The 22,685-nt window shown below is 42.2% G+C and overlaps 1 protein-coding gene and 1 pseudogene across 2 annotated transcripts in view; one reads left to right on the top strand and one right to left on the bottom strand.

Moving 5' to 3' along the window:
• APBA2 (amyloid beta precursor protein binding family A member 2) overlaps positions 1–22,685 on the bottom strand; it is a 238,941-nt gene that overhangs the window by 94,413 nt on the left and 121,843 nt on the right. Inside the window, exon 3 of one of the 2 annotated variants that reach the window (XM_072796094.1) lies at positions 19,096–19,149. The exons of the other annotated variant lie outside the window; for it this stretch is intronic. The gene's annotated coding sequence lies outside the window, so the exon portion shown is untranslated. The remainder of the gene's footprint in view (positions 1–19,095; positions 19,150–22,685) is intronic. 2 annotated transcript variants of the gene reach the window in all.
• On the top strand, positions 7,376–7,671 carry LOC140609339 (large ribosomal subunit protein eL36 pseudogene; annotated as a pseudogene).

Below are 22,685 nucleotides of genomic sequence, written 5' to 3'. Positions count from 1 at the left end.
TTTTAACAAGATACATGACAGGTCCCGCCCAACAGTTTTGTGGGTCAAACTGAAATACATTAAATTGGATGTGACAAAATGAGATCGATTAGTGCCTGATTAAATGATCATACTAAAATGGCATCAATTCGTGGATAACTCGATCTGTGAGGACTTTTACAACAACTTGGGTGTTGTAACAACAACTCATGTTCCATCATGAGTAATAATACAGAAGACAGCTGCTCTTCAGAACCACAGAATACACAAAAACTAGGGTGGGAAGATATCCAGCCCAAGTGCAGGGATAGCAGAGACAAGGTTTAGCAAGAGCTCACATGGAAGATCCTACATGTTGTGCTCCATCTAGGTAAAGGTATGCTTTCACTGCCAGATACCCTAACGTGAGTCACCAACTCGATCCCTAAAGTGATGTCCTTTCACAAAACCATTCTTAACCATATAGAGAAGCTTAATATCTTTAAGGTCTAACCAAAAATTTGTATCAGTAATTGCACTATTTCTAGGTCTCCAAGACTGAAAAGCCCAGTTCATGTAGCACTCCCCATCTGTTCCTTCCATCAAAAGTGTTTATGATGAAGGTTATCTTCTTCCAAGATCATTATTTTTTTCCTTACCTCGAAGAGAAGTCAGTAGACAATTCTTTATAGCCCTTGTGACTAAGAGTATAAATAAAGGATGTGTAAAGAATGATCTGTTTTCTTATATGATGTCTAAAATCTGTATTACTTAGGATATCTGATGACTGGAAGCAAAGCCCCAAGTCTTCAAATTTTATGAGGCACCATTAACCATGACATAGTGGAGAAAACAAACAACATTATGCTTGATAAGTCCTAATTCTGGCTATGATGTACCAGTTTGTGCCAGACTAATGCTCTCACCAAGAACAACCAAAAACTCTTAATGGCATTTTTAAGAATCTCTATGGAAACATTAGAGAGCTGCCAATGCAACTAGGACTCGAGGGGCTAAAATCCTGACAAGCAAGAAAAGAAAAAAAAATTTTTTTTTTTAAATAGGATCCATGACCAGTGTGGAATCCAATGTGTGGCTTGAACTCACAGTCCTGAGAGATCAAGCCCTGAGCTGAGATCAAGAGTCAACTGCTTAATTAAATGAGCCCCATGACAAGTAAGAAAATATAACTGAAATAAGCTCAGCATTTTGTGCAGCTTTTCTCTCCAGGGCTTTTGTGGATTCATAACTGGTAGGAGCCAAGAGGCTTAAAAAACAAGCAGAAAGTGGTAGTTAAGACGGGACAGTACTAAACAGAACTTTTGGCAGTCTTACGAGGTTGGGGATACCAGAAATCGTAGTTTAGGGCTACTAAAGCAGTGAGAACCTGAGAAACCAACTCCTGGAAGGAAGAGGGAAAAGAAAAATGAGTCTGATATTTGGATATGGATAGGAAAGAGTGAAAGGTGGAAGAATGTGAACAAGAAAATAAGTAACATAGTATTTGGCTTACAACCCTAAGTATAAAATAAATATCCAGAAGTCCATACAGACATAAAATTATATGAATGAGTATATCAATAGATAAGAGAGAGAAGACAAATCTGTGTACAAGAATTCCATATAATTGGTTGGCTCCTGTCCCCTCATGGAGATGAAACATAACTTCCAAGTGATCAAGGTTAATATCAACAGTGATACGTTACGTATCCTTGATTTGATATGATGAGAATGGTATTTTTCCTTAGGCAGGCTTTGGATCAAGAGCCCACAACTCTTTTATAACCATTAGAAAAGTATCAGACACACCTAAACTGCAATATATTCTATAAAATACCTCACTAGTACTCCTTAATGTTGTCAAGGTCATCAGAAACAAGAAAAGTCTAAGAAGCTATCCCAATCTAAAAGTGCCTAAAGAGACATAAAGATTAAATTCAATGTGGTATCCTAAATAGAATAGCTGGAACCAAGAGAGAGAGAGGGAGAGAGAGGGAGAGAGAGGGGGAGAGAGAAAGGGGGGAAAAAGGACATTAGGTAAAAACTAAGAAAACTTGAATGAAGGACAGACTGTAGTTAATAACAATGTATTAATACTGGTTTATTACTTGCAATGTACCATTCTAATGTAGGATGTTAATAATAGGGAACAGTGGATGTAGAATACATGAACTCTGCTCTACTATCTATTCAACTTCTCTATAAATCTAAAACTGCTCCAAAGTAAAAAAAAAAAAAAAATCGTCTAAAGAAAGTTGGTGTAGCTATAGTGATAGATAAAGTAGACTTTAGGAAAAGAGGCATTTCTAAGGGGAAAAAAGAAGTAATTCATAATAAAACACAGGGAAACCACTAGGAATAAATTCTAAATTTCAAATTTATACATATAAATGTCATATGCTCTCAAAATGCATAAAGGGGAAAGTTGACAGAACTATAAAAAGAACAAATCTAAAATCACAGTGGGACACTTTAACACACTTCTCTCAGTAAATGATAACAAGCAGAATAGAGTCAGAATGGAAATAGATATGAACACCATAATTACCAAAATTTTCCTTGTTGATATATGTAAATTACTGCACCAAGAAACTACATATGAGTGCACATGGAAAGTTTTACAAAATTAATCGTATAGTGAGCAAATCTAAAAATGACTCCAATAAATTTTTAAATGTTAAAAATCACAAAGGATGTGTTTCTGACTACAACAATTAAACAAGTGATAAATAATGTGTTTCTGACTACTATAATTAAACAAGAGATAAATAATGTGTTTCTGACTACTATAATTAAACAAGAGATAAACAATAAAAATGTGACTAGAAAACATGCAGGTACTTGGAAACCAACCACTTTGAAAGAACTCACATATCAAAGAAGAAAATCATTATAAAAATTAAAAACATTTGAACAGGGATCCCTCAGTGGCTCAGTGGTTGAGCGTCTGTCTTCAGCTCAGGGCGTGATGTGCTGGGATCAAGTCCCACATCAGGCTTCCCACAGGAAACCTGCTTCTCCCTCTGCCTATATCTCTGCCTCTCTCTCTCTCTGTCTCTCATGAATAAGTAAATAAAATCTTTTTAAAAAATACAACCTATTAAAAAATAGTGTTACATACTCATATTCACAGCTGCACTATTCACAAGAGCCAAAAGGTGGAAGCAGCCCAAATGTCCATCAATGGATGAGTGGATAAAGAAAATGTGGCAAATAGATACAGTGGAATATTATTCAGTGTTAAAGTGGAAGGAAATTCTGACATATGCTACAGCATAAATGAAACGTGAAGACGTTATGCTAAGCTAAAACAAGCCAGTCACAAAGACAAATACTGTATGATTTCACTTATATGGGGCATCTAGGAATAGTCAAATTTATATAGAGAGAAATTAGAAGGGGAGTTGCCAGGAGCTGGGGGAATGGGGAAAAGAGAAGTTACTGTTTAATGGGTACAGAATTTCAGATTTGAGGGAATATAAAAAGCCCTGGGGATGTTTCACAACAATGTGAACATTGTTAACACTACTGAACTATACACTTAAAAATGACAAATTCTAGGCTATGTGCTTTTAATCGTAATAATTAAAAGTAGATTACAGCTAAAGCAGGCTTACAGGGAAATGTATAACTTTAAATTGCTTTATTAGAAAATGAAAAAGGCTACAAAAATAAATAATTTAGATACCCATTTACTTATTTGTGTATTTGTTTTATTTATTTATTTATTTATTTATTTATTTATTTACGAGCAAGCCTGAGTGGGGAGAGGGACAGAGGATGAGGGAGAGAGAGAGAATCTCAAGAAGTCTCCTCACTGAGAGTTGAGCCTGACATGGGGTTTGATATCATGACCCTGAGATCAAAGCCTGAACTGAGACCAAGAGTTGGATGTTCAACCAACTGAACCACCCATGCACCACATGGGAATCTTCAATTTATAAAAACCTAGCAAGACTGATAAAAGTAGAAGTAGGAGGTAGAAGAGGGAGCATGTACAAATCATAATATTGGAAATGAAAAGGAAGATATCACTTGTAAAATATAATGATGGACATAAATAATACAAATAATTGTGACAATTTTTATGAAATACACAGCTGCCCAAAACACAACTTAGCAAAACTGACAACTGAAGAAACAAAAAATTCAAATGGTCCTGTATCCACCAAAGAAATTGAATCTGTAATTAAACTTCTGAAATAATTTCCAAACCCAGTGGCTTCCCAATTGAAATCTTCCAAAAAGAAATAGAAAGAAAGAAAGAAAGAAAAGAAAAAAAGAGAAAGAAGGAGGAAAGAAATAGCAACATTGCTCCAAATCTTCCAGGGAACATAAAAAGAAGAAACACAGCCCCATACGTTTTATAAAGTCATCACTGCCTTGATTCCAAAACCTGACCTTGACATTATATGAAAATATTACAGGCAAATCATTGTTAAACACAGTTGCAAAAAAAATTTAAAAATTATTAAATCAAAAGGAGTTACACAAAAATCATATCATATCAGAAATCAGTTGGATTTAGTCCAGAAATGCAAGGTTGGTTTAATATTCAAACTCAATCATATAATTCACCACATTAATTAAAGGGAAAATATTCAATGATTATTTTATTAGGTACACAAAAAGTATTTGATAAAATTCAACCTCCATTCATGACAAATCTGTAGTAAACTAAAATAAAAGGGAACTTTCTTATTCTTATAAATACTATTCAAAAAAAAAAAAAAAACTGAGAGCGACCAGCTTAATTCAAAGTGAAATACTGAAACCTTTTTTTTCCTCAAGAGGGGACTCATTGAACTGGGGCTTGCCATCAGTGCAAAAAGGAAAAAACAAAAACAAAAAAACAAAAAAAAATATTACAACTAATAAAATAATTTAACAAAGTAGCTAAACACAAGGGAAACAAGAAACAGTCACATTTATAAATACCAGATAAAAGTAACTATAATACAGAATTTTAAAAAGCACACAGCAACAATAACAACAGCAAACAAAACAATTCCCAAATACCTTGGAAGAAATCTAATACAGGGGCTCCTGGATGGTTCAGTCAGTTAAGCATCTGCCTTCAGCTCAGATCATGATCCCAGGGTACTGGAACTGAGCCCAGAGTATGGCTCCCTGCTCAGCAAGGAGTCTGCTTCTCCCTCTGCCCTTCCCCCTGCTGGTGCTCTCTCTCACTCTCTTACTCTCTCTCTCAAATAAATAAAATCTTCAAAGAAAATACTTTAAAATAAAAATCTAATAGAAAATGTTATATATACAACTACAAAATGTATCGAGAAAATTAAACCCAAAAAGAAAGAAGTTACATGTTCGTGGATTAGAAGACAGTATTATAAAGATATCAGCTCCCTTTCAATGGATCTATAATTCACAGGACTCTCATCAAAATCTCAGTAGGATTTTATAAGCAAATTTCTATACAGAAATTGAGAGAATGATTCTAAATTTTATACAGAAATGCAAAGGGCCAAACACAGCAAGATAATCTTAAAGAATAAAATGAAAGGACTTAAAACTAGCAGAAGTAAATGCTTATTATAAAATCACAGTAATTAAGATATTGTGATATTGGTGGTACTGGATCAAGAATAGCAGACCTGCAGAACTGAAGAGACTCATACATGTACAGTACTTTTAATGTTGTAGTGTGTTGTGATCATGTCACAGAGGGTGGTTATCTACCTCCCCACACAAAACTGGTTTGAATGTTGAGACTGGTAACACCAATTATCAAAAGGGTATGAAGAAATTAACTACTCACATATTGGTCTTTCTGGGGGAACATGGCAGGCACAAAACCCAGGCCGTGGTGGTTAGGGGGTGGGGCCACAGAGGAGTGTGCAAGCAGTGGCTGGGGCTTATGAGGTCTAAACTTTACCACCACCACCTCTCTAGGTTATAAGCGAGCTTTCTTTTTTTTAAAGATTTTTATTTATTTATTCATGAGGGATACAGAGAGAGGCAGAGACATAGGTAAAGGGAGAAGCAGTCTCCCCACAGGGAGCCCAATAGGAGACTCAATCCTAGGACTCCAGGATCTTACCCTGAGCCAAAGCCAGATGCTCAAACACTGAGCCACCCAGGCATCCTACATGCAGGCTTTCTTAACAGCTTTTCCAGATACAGGGCAGAAAGAAAAGCAGGAGGTGGAGTCTGAAAGCTGCCAGCAGTCAAACATCAAAAAATAGAATCAGACCTTTATTACAGAGAGCACTGGGGCTAATAAATGGTGCTGATTCAACTAAATTCCCACTGGAAGAAAAATGAATCTTGAAATCTACCTCATGCCATATAAACAAATCAACTCCAAGTGGATTATAGATCTAAAAGTGAAAGTTCAAACAATAAAGCTTCTAGAAGGAGGAGGAGGAGAATGTTCTCATATTATTGGGTATTATAAATTTCCTAAACAGGGCACAAGAAGCAATTATCTTAAAGGGAAAGATTAATAAACTAGGCTTTGCTTCACCAAAAGATACCACTGAAAGTGAGAAAGGAAGAATAAGAAAATTTGTGGAATGCTGGCATCCAACAAAGTGATCAGGTACCGAACGTGTAGAGAAATCCTACAAAGCACACAAAGAGAAAGAAAGCCCAACAGAAAAATGATCAAAAGACTCACACAAGAACTTCACAAGAGAAGATACCCAAAAGGGCAGTGAAAATACTTTTTTAATTTAATTTTTATTTTTTTAAGATTTTACTTATTTATTCATGAGAAACAGAGAGAGAGAGAGAGAGAGGCAGACATAGGCAGAGAGAGAAGCAGGCTCCTTCAGGGGAGCCTGATGGGGGACTCCATCCCAGGACCCTGAGATCACCTCCTGAGCCAAAGGCCGCTCAACCACTGAGTCATCCAGGGGCCCCAAAAAGGCTGAAACTCACTGATCAGTTTTCAGTGAAATGCAAATCAGAACCACAGGATCCCACTCTGTATCCACCCAAATCAAAATGACTGGCAACCTGTTGGGATACAGAACAACTAAAACTCTTACACTTATAGGTGGGGGTGGAATTTGTTATAACCACTTCAGAAAACTGGTTGGTAGTGTTCACTAAAACATAAACATACCCGTCCCCTACGATCCACCCATTCCATCCCTAAGTATGTCAATAGAAATGTGATCGTGTGTGCACATATAAGAACGTTCACAGCAGCAATAATGACCAAAAACTGGAGAAGATCCAAACTTCCATCAAAAGTAGAATGGGTAAATTCTAGTATATTTACACAATACACAACTACCTGACTGAAAACCAGTGCAACACCATGAATGATTCTCATTGAGCAAAAGAAGCTACAACAAAAGAGTACATGCTATATAGATTCATTCATTTAAAAAAATCCAAAAATTAGCCCTTCCGCCGCCGGAGCATCGGGCAGCAGCAGCCGTCTGCAGCCATGGCCCTGCGCTACCCCATGGCCCTGGGCCTCAACGAGCCTACAAGGTGATGGAGAGCGTCAGCAAGCCGAGGCCCAGCTGCCGCGGGCGCCTCGCCAAGCGCACCAAGTTGGTGCGGGACAGGATCCGGGAGGTGCGCGAGCGGGGGCCCCGGAGCTGCTCCAGGTGGCCGAGGGCATGCGCGCCCTCCAGCTCATCAAGAAGCGGGTCGGACACACATCCGCGCCAACAGGAAGACAGAGGAGCTGAGCAACGTGCTGGCGCCATGCGGAAAGGGGCTGCCAAGAAACACTGACCTCCCTCCCCCCCCCCACCCCCCCACCCCCAATAATAAAGCCTTCTCGGAAGCTCGGGGTCCTGTGCTGGCCCGGGCTCGCCGGGAGGGGCCTGGGGGCGGGGCGCTGCACAGACACGCGGGCAGCCAGGCAGGACTGGAAAGGGTTTTAATCATCAGTAGATAGTTCATCTATGCCGGATAAATAAATAAATAAATAAATAAATAAATAAATAATCAATCAATCCGAAAATTAGCAAAAAAAGTATTTGGTGATAAGATTCTTGTTCCTTTGGGGTTAAGAGGGGATGTAGCTGGGAGAGAAGGCGAGGGGGATTCTTGGGTTCTAGAGACACTTTATTTCTTCATGGGGTGATAGTTTCATGGATGTGTTCACTTTGAGAAAATTCATGGCAACAAACACTTAGGATTTCTATGCTTTTCTGTTCATGCTATACTTCAAGTTAAAAAAGTTATTTGAAGGCAGCCCCGGTGGCTCCCATGGAGCCTGCTTCTCCCTCTGCCTGTGTCTCTGCCTCTCTCTCTCTGTGTGTGTCTCTCATGAATAAATAAATAAAATCTTTTTTTTTTAAGATTTTTTATTTTTATTTATTCATGAGAGAGAGAGAGGCAGAGACACAGGCAGAAGGAGAAACAGGCAGAGGGAGAAGCAGGCTCCATGCAGGAAGCCCGACACAGGACTCGATCCCGGGTCTCCAGGATCACACCCTGGGCTGAAGGCGGCGCTAAACCGCTGAGCCACCCGGGCTGCCCAATAAATAACATCTTTTTAAAAAAAAAAGTTATTTGAAAAAAATAATATGGTAGTCTACAGTGCTGGTCTTGCGCATTATGCAATTAACAACATAGGCTTTGAACAGGTGGGTCTCCAGAGCCTTCTTGCTTTTCCGGTCACAACGTTGTTAGTAAGTCCTAGTGGTCATGATGGGGTGTGGACTGTTAGTGGGAAGGAAGGGGAATGCAACTCACAGGAGACTGGAGAAGCCACCAGATTATGGGCAGGGGCTCAGTTTTAAAAGTTTTCTTCAGATTCCATTCTGAGCCAAGGGCTCTGTCTGCTGTCACGGCACGATAAACACTGCCCTCATTTCTGTGAGCCAGGCTTTCTATGATGCCCCAGTGCTGTGGGTTAAGGCCATCTGGGGACAGTACCCGGGCGAGGCTCACTTTCAACAGTCCAGCATTTGGAAGAAGGATCAAGCCTGCTTCCCCTACACACACTGGTACACACACACACACACACTCAGAGACTCATACTCACATGAATGTGTGCACACACACATACATACACACAGAGACTCACACTCACATACAGACACATAATCAGACTCATACACACTTACACATACTTAGTCTCATTTACTTGAACACACACACTCACAGAGACTTGTATGTACAAGAGATTCACATTCACAGACTCACACATTCTCAAACATATAGATGTATACACTTATAGACACTTATGCACAGACACAAACATTAACACAAAGACTCATACACGCTCACACACACACATACTCAGACTCATACACACACACACTTACAGGGACTCATTCACATAAACACACACACAAGACGCATATATACATACACACAGAGACACATATACACTCACACACTCTCACACACACTCCCTCCTGATAAAACCATCATAGAGAACAGTTTCCCACCTGGAGCAGACTGGAAGAAAGACAGAGACATAGTCACAATGACATGTGAAGCAGAGTAACAGGAGAGAGCAGAGAGGGAAACCAAGTCCCAGGATGATGGAAAGGCAGAAACTCAGGGGTGTGAAGAATAATTGTAGGTAGAACCTACATGTGTTAAGTGTCCCTGAGACTGGCCCCATGCTTTTAATAACATTCAAGAATATGGTGCTGTGTTCCTTCTGTTTTTCGAGATGTGGTAAAATAAACATAACATAAAATTTGCCATCTAGACCATTCTTCACTGTACAGCTCAGTGACATTAAGCATATTCACATGACTGTGAGACTAGCCATCCCCAGAACTCTTTACTCTGGCAAAACCAAACTCTCTGCCCATTAAACTCCCTCCTTAACCCTCCCAATTCCTTTGTTGGATGAGAAAACAAAGAGGCATCAGGTCCCAAAGCAACCTTCCCAACAAAGCAGGGCTGCGGGGCACCTGGGTGGCTCAGTGGTTGAGCGTCTGCTTTTGGCTCAGGTCATGATCCTGGGGTCCTGGGATCGAGTCCTGCATCGGGCTCCCTATAGGGAGCCTGCTTCTCCCTCTGCCTGTGTCTCTGCCTCTCTCTCTCTGTCTCTGAAAGAGCTCTGATGAAGCCTGATTATACCTATGTCTGACACAAGACTGTGCTCCATAACAAAAGGCTACTGTTGCCTCTGGATCTGAGGTATAGGGGAGAGGAGTATGCTGATAGAAGAAGTGAAATCATCTGCAAGGTACCTTCCACCCAGGGAGCTGCCCTGTGTAAATATAGGACCTCACGGAAAAACAGAGGCAACCGGGTGCTTGCAGAGCTGAAAAGAATCCTTGGTTTCATTAAGTTAGCCACAGAGCAATGAACGTGGGCACAGCCAGGGTACTATGAACTCCAGTCTGCACCCCACCCCATCTCCACAGGGGCCTGAGGAAAGGGAGGAAGCTATGATTTATCTCTGAGCTACTGGCTCCCCAAAGCTGATTGATTTTTTTTCCCAAGTGAAATCTCACTTTGTCACACGCAGGAGCTAATTTTCTTCAGCAACTGACAAGTCTCTCGGCCTGGAATAACATCCTAATGCTCCTGCCATACAATGATGTCCCCACTCTGCTGCAGGACATCAAAGTGGGACTGTCAAGGCCTAGCATGAAAAAAACAAACACCCCAGTGAGGGTCGTCTTCCTCAGCCACGACCTGGGAGGCCACACAGATATTCTCTGTTTTGAAGGCTCAAAAGAGAGGTAGAGGTCGGTCGTCTCTGGGAACTACTTCGAGAATCAGGATGAGTCAAACCCACCCTCCCAAAGTACACCTGCCACTCCTGGAGACATTTTTACGAAAGATTAATGCAGAGACTGAACGTACTTCCATCCTGGTGACTCTTTCCTGCTCTTCACAGACTTGACTCCCACCTCCCAGAGAGAACAGAGGTCATGGCCAGAAAGGTCTCAGAATCTTCTCCTCCATCGCTCCCTCCAGAAAACTAGCAGCTCTCTTCATTGTGCCCCAGCCTCCACTTTCCCTCCTCATTGTGTCTGTTACACACTGCATCTGTTCTCTCCTCAGCCGCAAACTACAGTTAAAAAATTAATTTTCCACCTCCACAGAAAAATACCTTGTTCCCTTCTGTTTCCACCCCTTTCTCTTCTCCCATTCTTAGTCCATGTTCATGAAAAAGAAAAATCCCACAAGCCACTTTCTCTGCCTTTGAAAAAGCTTTTAATTCTAGCGACTCCCACCTGCTTACTGAAAATCCTCAGCCTCCTTCCCTCCTGGTTCCTGCCCACTTTCCCACCATTCTCTTCAGGCTCCTGGCTTCCCTATACAGTCCTCCACCTCTCATGGAGATCACCCCCACCCATGGTCTCAGCCAGCCTGGCTAAGGGCCTGACTGCTCAGCCTCACTCCTACCCCCTCAAAAGCTCCATGGTGTCCTTCATGAAGCAGGAATTCAACAATTCTTTTTCCACCTCAAATATGGTCTCTACACCCTCTGAGTTCCCACCTTCTGCTCCCTCCACATGGTTGTCAACTTTTCTTCCACATCCTACCAGCCTTTACTCAAGACATACCGTCTCTCCCCGGGAACCATATGAGGAGCCTCTGGTATCTGGGCCTTTGTTCCTTCTGCCTCCCTTCCACAGACACCTATGGTGTCAGCCCTCTGGTGAAGCCCTGTCAGGGTTCTCTGTGGCCATCTGAACAGGACAGTCTGGCCTCTGCTGCCTCATCCTCTGGCTCCTCTGACAAGCCACGTCAAGCTACTGCTGGCCCTGGAACAACACAGGTTTGAACTGAATGGGTCCATTTATACATAGTTTTTTTCCCCCCAATAAATACAGTATAGTAGTGTAAATGTACTTTCTCTTCTTTATGATTTTCTTAACAGCATTTTCTTTTCTCTAGCCTCCTTTATTATAAGAACACAGTATATAATACATTTACAGAATATGTGTTAATCAACTGTTTATGTTACTGGTAAGGCTTCTAGTCAACAGTAGGCTATTAGTAGTTAAGTTTTGGGGGAGTCAAAAGTTATACACAAATTTTTAACCTCATGGGGCAAGGGGGGTTGGCACTCCTAACTCCCACATTGTTCAAAGGTCAGCTGCATTCCCCAGGAACCGCCAGGCCGCTTCATGTCTCCACACTTGTCATACACGTATTTCTGTTTACCTGGAACACTCTGCCTTCCTCTCCCTCTCTCCCAGAAAGGTATACTCCCCCTTCAAGATGAAAGGTTAAACTTCACTCCTTCTGCATAACCTACAGGACTGATGAGTTACCTCTCCCCAAAATCCACTTGACAGTATGTATGACCACCAAAACACTTGACAATTCCTACACTGGCTAATAAAGTGGAGGTCAGCTGTTCACTTTCAAACCTCCTATAAAGACCTTGCCAGGAGGTGAGTGGTGCTCTCTCCCTGACCCCTGAGGCCAGGATATGGTCAATGACATGGCCTTCCTTGTAAAGGAGGGCCTCTGCCAAAGCTGGTAACAACCACAGGAGCCCTTCCACAGTCCAGGAGCAGAGCTGGGCACTTCTAAGTACTTTCACTTTGACAGCCACCCTGAAGGGCCGGCAGGCCACCTCCATTTTCCCTTGCAGACTGACCAAAGGAAATTAAGTGACTTGTCCAAGAAAGGTGTATAATCTGTAGTGGCTCCAGGCTCTCTGAAAGCAGAACTGTGGCAGTATGCTCTGCTACAACAGAGGAAAGCCCAGTCGTGCTACTCTGGAAGACTTAAGAAATGTTTCCATAAACATATATGTTGTTTATCAACTAGTCCAAGCACAGGCTGTGGTATAAAAATTGTTCTGACTTCAATTATCACTTTCTTGTGTATCTAGAAGTACACGTTGTCAAAATCAGTTTGGAAGATGATGAGTTAAACAGAATTAAATAAGTTATTTTCTTGCAGGATTGCAAAAGGCCTTTAACAGGGTGCTTTGGGATTCTCCAAGAGGGGGCGGTACAGTGTGTCCCAGCCTGATCTGAATGCAAATTACTATTTTCAGGAACATCTCATGAGACTCCACAGAATAACGTTTGAGAATGCCAGCTGACACACTCATGTAATTAATGAGAACTGGGTGTAATTAATTGGATCTGAATATTATTAATAAAAAGTTACATACAGTAATGGTTAACTTCCTTCAATTTAATCACACTAATTATGTTGGGCTCAACCTAGTAGCAGCTCATCGTGCTATTTTCTTAGCACATTTTTCATCTTTTAAAAAAGAAGGTGTTGATGAAATTTTTTCTCTCTTAATAAGTGCAACTTAAAAAAAAAAGTTAGGTGTCAGAGCAGGCATTTTCAGGTATTTGAGAATACACAAACCAAGCCTGAAAGCATATCTTAATGGCCAGCTCAAGACTGTCTCTTTGCCTCCTCCCAGGAAGGATACCAATAATACTGGGGAGCTATAAGATGCCATGTCCTCTCCATTTATGATGTGGTTCATTATCACAACCACCCCCTAAAACCACAAGTCCCCATTTACAGAGGAAGTTAATGAGCTTCTGGAAGTTTAAAAGACTAGAGCTCCAGACCTTCTGGAGCATCTACTATACACAAGGCACTAGGCTGGACATTGGGAACAATGCAGAATAAGCAGGCATGTAAGTCCACAGAGAGATCAATGGTGATGCAGGAAAGCACAGAGCAGGCTCACACGGGACTTAATGTTCAACCAGCGCCCCAAGAGGGTGGCCCATGAGTCCTGTCTGTCAAGATGGGGAGAAGCACACAGAAGAGGAATCAGCCACACAGGGCCAAAAAAAAAAGTTCTCATGGAGACACTACTGTTGACACAACAGGGCAAATGAGTGTGCAAAGCTGGGCTCATTCAGCCAAAATACAGAAACAACTCATGTGTTCATCAACAGATGAACAGGTAAAGAAAATGAGGTATATATGTACAACAAAATATTATTTCAGCCTTTAAAATGAAGGAAGTCGGGGATCCCTGGGTGGCGCAGCGGTTTGGCGCCTGACTTTGGCCCAGGGCGTGATCCTGGAGACCCGGGATCGAATCCCACGTCGGGCTCCCAGTGCATGGAGCCTGCTTCTCCCTCTGCCTGTGTCTCTGACTCTCTCTCTCTCTCTGTGACTATCATAAATTTAAAAAATTAAATTAAATTAAATTAAATTAAAAAAAATAAAATAAAATAAATAAAATAAAATAAAATAAAATAAAATAAAATAAAATAAAATAAAATGAAGGAAGTCCTGCCATTTGCAACACAGAGATGGACGTGGAGGACATGATGCTAAGTGAAATAAGGCAGCACTAAAGGACAAATACTAGATGATTCGTCTTATTTCTAAACTCCTCAAAGGTATAGAAGTAGACAGTAGAATTATGGTTGCCAGGAGGGGAATGGGAAATGGGGAGCTGCTGAATAGGTATAAAGTCTCAATTGTGCAAGACAACTAAGTTCTAGAGAACTGCTATTAACCATGTCTACAGTTAACAGGAAGGTTAGTACCTTAAAAAATTTTAATAAGGTAGATCTCATGTTAGGTGTTCTTCCTATGAAAAGAACAAACAAAAAACAAAGGGACACAAGGGAAGTTTTGGAGGTGATGAATAAGTTCTTTATCTGAATCATGGTGATAGTCACATGAGTGTATGCATATGGCCAAACCTCCCAAACTATACATATTATGTGAATTTTTTTGTTTACCAGTTATACCTCAATAAAGCTGGGAAGAAAATAAAAAAGAAATCCTAACCATTTCAATGATGAGATGAATGCAGCACTACCTATAAAAAAGTAAGCCTAGGAAGCTAAGAATTCCAGTTGAGTTTAGAGGATTAGCTAGTACATAGGAGCAAGATCCCCCTGCTGAGAAGGAAACACAACACAAGAGCAGAGATGTTTGTGTGGGCATACATTGAGGTGTGTAATAGAACCTCATCTCTTATCAACTTTCTCAAATACACAGAATCAGGGTAGAGAGCAACGTAACAAACATCCATGAATACACTGTTCAGGTTTCCCCAACATTACCATCCTCACCTCCTCCTTTTTCATATTACTTGTTCATTTTTTCAATTACATTGTCTTTTTCTAATTGATTTGGAAGCATTTCCTATACAGACAGTATGCTAATCCCTTCCAGTAAATGCATCTCAGATATTTATTCCAGGTGGCAGTTTCCTTGAGTTTTATATAGTGTCTCTGCTCTTAAAGAAGTTGCTAATATTGGTGTTTAATTAATCAGTCTTTTCTGTGCCTGTGTGTGCATCTTACCCTTTTCTGCCTCAAGGGCATAAAGAAAGAAACTCTCTTCTATACATTTTAGTATCTTGCGCTTCATTGCCATTAATTCTGTTGGTATTTACTTGTATGTATGATATGAGGTAGGGATCTCATTTTATCATTTCCCATGAGGACAGCCAGTTGGCCTGCATCACTTCCCACCTGATCAATAACATATCTCTGCCACTTCCTGAGTTTCTGTGCGTGTGAGAGTTTGTTATTAGGCTCACTATCCTGTCTTGCCATCCCTCTGTCCTCCCTATACAAACATCACACAATCTTAACTGTAACTTTCCATCAGGAATCTCACTGACTCGCCCTTATGCCAGCTTCCCCTTAACATTCTAGGTTTGTGTTTTCTTTTAAGGTCTAGTAGCTGGGAATTTCATTGAGTCTTATACTTTAATTATTTTTTATTTATTTATTTTTTTATTTATTTATGATAGTCACAGAGAGAGAGAGAGAGAGAGAGAGAGAGAGAGAGAGGCAGAGACATAGGCAGAGGGAGAAGCAGGCTCCATGCACCGGGAGCCCGATGTGGGATTCGATCCCGGGTCTCCAGTATCGCACCCCAGGCCAAAGGCAGGCGCCAAACCGCTGCGCCACCCAGGGATCCCGAGTCTTATACTTTAAAATCATTCCTGGTCAGATTTTACACAGCACTTTTATGTGTTTACACTTTGGCAAGAGCATGCTGACATCATTTCAGGGAATCATTTTCACAAATGCAACATCTTCTAACTTAACATATTCTCTGAGACTGCTTATGATTTAAACATAGCTTATTAATTCTCCCACCATTCCTCCAGGAAATCACTAAATTTATATGCAGTTGGCCCTTAAACAACGTGGGTTTGAACTGTGTGGGTCCACTTATATGCAGATTTTTTTTAATAAATACTCTATCGTACTGTAAATGTACTTTCTCTTCCTTATGATGTTCTTAATAGCATTTTCTGTTATCTAGCTTATTATAAGATCTGTATATAGCACATATAACATAAAAAATACATGTTAATCAAATGTTTATGTTACCAGTAAGGCTTCCAGTCAACAGTAGGTGATTAGTAGTTAAAATTTCTGGGGAGTCAAAAGTTATATGCAGATTTTCAACAATACAAGGGTGTCCCTAACCCCACATTGTTCAAGGGTTAACTGTAATTACAAGACATATATTCTAGAGATCAACAGTCTGTAGGATTGATATCAGAGGACAGTGAGGTCAAGGATTTAATTCTCCCAGGGCTAAAAAAAAATAGAACACAGCCCCAAACTTTTATTGTAAGCAGAAGCATATTCACCAAGTTATTCTACGAGGAGATGTAAGGCACAGACTCTGCGTATTAGTATTCTGATGTTACAGTATGGGTCATTTGCAGTAGAAAAAAATAAATAAACCCGGGTCCCTTTTCTCTGCAGCTCTCCTCACAGCGATTCATTCTAGCATAATTGACATTTAAAAATATCCATCTCATTGCCACTTTTCTCTCATGGAAGAAATATACTTTTCTGCAGGGAAGCTGTAGAGAATTGTGATGAGTATATTCACTTAAATGGCAGTCCCATTACACCACAGATGGGTGAGTGAGATCAGAGAGAGAGCGAGACGACTTGTCTACTGCAGCTGATTTTGATACTATTAGAGTATTTCAGGATACATAAAGATCCCACTAGGTCTTTTTTGAGCTCAGAAGAAAAAAATACCTTATCCCTTGGAGGCACAAACAGAATTGCTCTGAGGCTCCATCAGAAAGCAATGACAACCCCAATTTCATTTAGATAAACTTGAAGAAGCCAATTTCAGAGAGGACAGTTTCCACAGGATGAACACACTGTACTGGCTGTTTGACCTGGGATTCCCAGAACGGAATTTCACTGCAGTCTGTGAGACCCCTTCCCCATAAGAACATCTCTTTACAAGCTATCCTTGCTGCCAGTTATAAACAAAATCTCCTCCTTCCCAGAATCCCCCAAAACGCTTCAACACTGTCACAGCTGAGGGTGGCTGACACACCTCCTACATGTGAGGCTGACAAATGTTTAGACAAATGCGTCTAAAATCAAACAGGATGGAAAAAGCCTCGTTGAGAGCACAGAAGTAAATTGGTAAACTTTAAAGACCAACAACTGAGGAAAAGTTCAGAAAAATGCTCATTTATTCTTCTGCCCAAACACATCAAAAGTCACACAGCTCCTCTGACGTTTCACTCTCTGATTCCTTTGGATAGGGGCTGATTATTCTTAAATATCTTATGAATGGGGACCCCTGGGTGGCTCAGTGGTTGAGCGTCTGCTTTGGCTCAGGGCGTGATCCTGGGGTCCTGGGATCAAGTTCTACATCGGGCTCCCTACATGGAGCCTGCTTCTCCCTCTGCCTATGTCTCTGCCTCTCTCTGTGCCTCTCATGAATAAATAAAATCTTAAAAAAGATATCTTACGAATGTGCTACCCTCCGTACTCCCAAAAGCCACCACAGAATCCATCCAGGACATCCGTGACCAGAACACCCCCTAGTACGATGGGAGGCAAGTTCCTGCCTGTGTAGAGCACAGGGCTCTTGGGTGACTACCATACAACAGAGGCTGGATTAGAAACTGAAATAAATGCAGCTGCCTTAATGTACAAAAAAAACTAGACAGAAACTAGCTCTTTCAGTAGCTCTAAACAGCAGTCCCTGTGTCCTTCTACTACACCAGAGGCCAAACAGTGGTCTGAGACCCAGGTCTTGATGCTCTGCAGTATCCCAACCCTGCTCCTGCTGGTCTTCCTTTCTATCCTCAGAATTGGCAAAGATCTTCCCCACTGGGAAACTCCAAATTTTCCCTCTCCTTCAGAAGTCCCCAACCCACTATACTTCCCTATAAATGACACCTGGGACTGCTAACCACTGGCATTGCCCAATCCCAACCCTGCGATGCTCCCTCCCATGGATGCATGAGAACCCATGGAATCCATCTGAAGCTCAGACCTGCTCTGGCATCAAGACAAAAAGCTCATTCCTGGGTGGGCTTCCTCACCTCCAACAACAGTCTGCCTTCTACCCCGCTCTCCAAACATACCCATCTCCTACACCAGCTCCCCCACAACCAAGCCACTGGGGGTCTCTGGCCTAGGAAAAAGAACACCTACATATTTTTAGCCAGAACACATCTCCTGCAAGTGTCCCCCTGGACCAGGCGCTCAGGTGGCCCCTGGTCTACAAACACTTGGGCAAATCTGATACTATAGGTCCTACCAGGCAAGTGCAAGCCAAGTGCCGACCATGAGTCAGTGGGTTTGGACCACAACCCAGCTTCACCCACATGGCAACACAACACAGGGCCATTCCTCATCCCTGAGAAGCTTAGGAGGGCTCTTTCTGATTAAAGCTAGATTCTTCCTCCCAGCGTCCTAGATGTGTACTCCCATGGAATGGTGGTACACATCTAGTTAGACTAGCAACATTGCCCAAACTTGATAGTGAAAGGCTGTACGTGGTGTTTATTGTTAGTGATATCTATCTATTTTTGATATAGATAGGAATCAAGGTAGGAGTTACAGAAATAAAAAAAATAATAATAATAAAAATTAAAAAAAAAAAAAGGAGTTACAGAAATAAGTCACTGAATCTGGTGAGGACTATGGTTTTCAGAAATACCAGTCTAGTGAGGAGGGGATGGGGAGGAAGGTGTGTTGCTGTTGTCTTGGGGGTGGCTGGGAGAGGCATCCATCCCAGGCAGCAATTAATGCCCCGCAGAGAGCCCAGTGCTCACGGGCTCCTTAGCTGCATCCAGCCCTACCCTCAGACTCCCTGTGTGCAGACTAGCGCTGAGTTACACATCCACAGCCTCCCAGGAAATAAAGAACTGTGACAAATGCCCAGTTCCACTTGAAATGTAGCATCTCTTGAGTAAAACAATTCCATTTCACACCTGTCAGAAGCAAAACCTCACTCCACACAAGGTGACCTCGTATTTCTTACCAAAAACAAGTGGTTTGGTAATGTTCCCCAAAACCTCCTGATGATGAAATCTTTCTGAAATAAAACAGAAGGAAATAGAGGAAATTACTTGGGTTTCAGAAAAGACATGGGTGTTCATATAGAGCCCCTTCAAGAAGTATAGATATTGTAATGAGTGAGAGGTTTTGAATTACCTATAAAAGTGAACTGATTATAATTCTAATAAGATGATCACAAATTACCAGAAACAAATAATCTAAATGTTTCTTTAGCCATTCCTCACATAATTACTGCCCTTAAGGACATCAAGTTGGGCCAATAAAGCAATGGCTTGTGTATCACTCTGGGAGGAGAGACTATCTGCATTTTAATGAAGCTCCTCAAAGCACTCATGAATATGTATATCCCCACAACAAAGCCTGACCCCACTAGTGTGCAGAACCGGTATTCTGGGACACTTTCAGAGGGAGGTAGGTGTGCCTGTGGAGGCTGGAGGGGGGCAGTGAAGAGAGATTAAAGCAACAGAAAGAAAAGCAGGGCACGGCTCCTTTCCTCTGCTCAAGTCCACAGCCCACCCTTCCTCTTGGGCAAGGAGGTTTCTTAAAGAGAACAGAAAAGAGGCCATCAGGTTTCACACTCCTCTTGGATAGTGAGAGATTTGCAAAGCTTTGAAAGCAGAAGTCTGAGAGGTTCAATGTTCCTGGGGCTCAAGGAGAGGCCCTGGTTTGGATCAGGAACTCAAGGTGAGGGGCAGAAGATGGCCAGAGAAATAGAAACCTGGAATAGTAAAGAGGAGAGGGATTTGTTGGTCATAAACATTACATCCAAATTCTTTTTGTTTTCCTCAATATAAAACTGTATGTTAACTATATTAGAATTAAAACTCTTTTTTAAAAAAAATATTTTTTTAATTTTATTTATTTATTCATGGGAGACAGAGAGAGAGAGAGAGAGGAACAGACACAGGCAGAGGGAAAAGCAGGCTCCATGCAGGGAGCCTGATGTGGGACTCGATCCCGGGTCTCCAGGATTGCACCCTGGGCTGATGGCGGTGCTAAACCACTGAGCTACCCGGGCTGCCCGAATTAAATTTTTTTAAAAAATTCCTCTTCTCCCTCTGATTTGGCTAAAGACAGGGCATTATAAAGGAAAGTCTTTGTTCCTTTCAAAACCACACCAATGGCAGAGTTGTCAGGCCTCATCTGCTGGCAACAGAAGGTCTAAGAGCATTTCATGAATAACTATGCTGGTAGGATAGTTCACCTCCAGTCTGGTTCTGGGCTCAGAAGTCACTAGGGATGACACCATTCTTGGGGCGGGGGAGGTAATAGGGTCTTGCTATTGGCACAGGCAGACATGGATTCTACTTTCTCACAAAGGTCTAAAACCTGGACCCTGTGTTGACTTTTTTTTTTTAATGAAACCTGACAGCCACTCTCATTTCCCCAGACAGACATTTCTAGCAGTGGATTTTAATCAGGGAATTTGGGGGAGGCCCCTGCCACTCCAAACTGTCCCATAGATGCCTCTGGTCCAGATATTTTTTTAAAAATGGATTGGTTATCCCTTAGAAGGCTGAAGATGCTTCCATTCTGACCAAGCCGTGTATATATCTGTAATCTGCTTGCTCCGCTCAGGGGGAACTTAACATCCACAGAGTTGCTCAATTTTTTCCAAAGGTCTGGTCCTTCTATTGCCTTTCAAAACCCTTTACATCATTAGCCTCAATTTCAGCACATGTAAAGCATGGACAGTAAGATCGATCTTAAAGATGGTTGGCAAGGTGAATGCAACAAAGCACCCAAAACACTGCCTGCAAACACATTAGCATCAAACAGATTTCCTTCTTTACCCCCAAACCTCACCTCCCAGGACCTCCAAAAAAGAAGTGATGCCAGGGTCAGTGCACATACTAAATGCCATGTCCAGAGGCAAGAGCACTTCACTGGAGGTCATTAGACAGGGCCTCAATTCCTCACTCTGTTACAAGTTGGCTCTTTGAACTCAAGCAGTTCACCAAGAAAGACCTCTCTCCTCTCCCAGAATCCCCTACTCTAGCTCTGGGCCATTTTGACCAAGAGGGCTACAGGGAAGAGCCCAGAAGCTCTAGTCTACCAGCAGAGGCTAGAATTCTCCACACATGTCTGCCATGTCTCACCTCCCCTCTCAGGTCCAGAGCCACCCACAATGCCCAGAGCCATGGTGGGCCTATGGAAATGACCATGTGCCCATGGATCCAGCCTCTCCCACTTCCTCCCAGCCCAGAAGCACCGTGGGGAAACTCAGAGCTAGTCTGCAGGCTCAGCTGGGCTTCCCTGCCCTGGAGATGAAGCCTGTCCTATTGCTCTACCTGAAGGCAGGAGCCACAGCTCTCCCTCTGCCTGCCCTTAGTCTGCAAGTCTCAAAAGGACAAGAGTCTCATTCATCTGTCGCCTGAGCAGCCCCCGCCTGTGCCACAGAGATTCCCAACAGAGGCACAGAGTTGTCAGGCTGCCTTGGAAAAATGGCAGAGCTCTGCACCTTACATAACTCTTTTCCATAGGAGGAAACAGGCCCACATCTTAACTCAATTTAGAATCAGGTTTTTAAGTGTCTATTTATAGGCATCACACAAGTATCCCTTGTGGATGGCAGAGGAATTGGGGCTCTGAGCTCTGGTCCCCAACTCTTCATTAGCATTCTTTTCATGTTTGTCTTCTCTAAATTCCCCAGCAACATTTTAATTCAACAGCAAGGTCACCTATCACTTGGACCGAGCATTACTTCCCATCTCCTCAAAAGAAAAATATGAATTTTCTTGTGCCCACTCTCTTGGGGCCCCTGGCTTGCATTGGCTAAAGTGGGGTTGTGTTATCTTCAATGAACTGTGTCTCTAGACAGACAGCTCACCTTTAAAAAAAACCAACAAAGTCATGAGTGCAGAGACCCAGGAAGGCCCTGGCGGGGGGCGGGGGGGGTGGGGGTGTCAGCTGGTCCCTGCTGGCTCTGAGTCCCCCGACCTGGCTAGACAGAATCAGGGAGGGCCTTTTCCCATTCCAGCAATTCCAGCAGCTGGAATGAACACAGAGTCACCTACACCTGCCATGGCTTTTCTTCTCAGCCATGTATGGTCTGGCTGTTCCTACTTCTGCCAAACACATGTCCCAGCCTCTTTCTACCCTCTCTGGAAGCACCAAGGGCCAGGTCACTTCCCCTTGGTCTTCCTGGCCATTTGTGATTAGACAGAAATCTGAGAGCCTGCTCTCCTCCCGGCAACATACAATCATTTTTGGAATAATCTCCCAATCCTTACCAAGCCCCAGGCTGGAAATGAAGCACACAGGCCTTCCCATAAGATTTAAAACACTTCACTTATCCAATTGTTGGCCTACCCACAAGTTATTTGGGAGAGGGGGAGGGTAGCTTATCTTGTATTCCTGCTTCCCAGGGGAGGCGTGACATACAAAGCCATAGGAGCCTGGAAGATTCCACAAAGGCTCCTTCTGTCTGCATGCTGACTGGATTCTCTGAGGTCTGGAGACCCTCGTTCTTGGAACTAGTCCAGAAGGAAAGGCAGGCCCTCGCCTGGGGTACTGAATCTACAGCAGAATTCAAACACAGAGAATACTTCC

The sequence above is a fragment of the Canis lupus genome, chromosome 2 (genome assembly GCF_048164855.1).
Source record: "Canis lupus baileyi chromosome 2, mCanLup2.hap1, whole genome shotgun sequence".
In the NCBI taxonomy this organism is placed as follows: domain Eukaryota; kingdom Metazoa; phylum Chordata; class Mammalia; order Carnivora; family Canidae; genus Canis; species Canis lupus.
The sequence above is the reverse complement of the archived record's forward strand: the minus strand, read 5'-3'. Positions and strand labels throughout refer to the sequence as shown.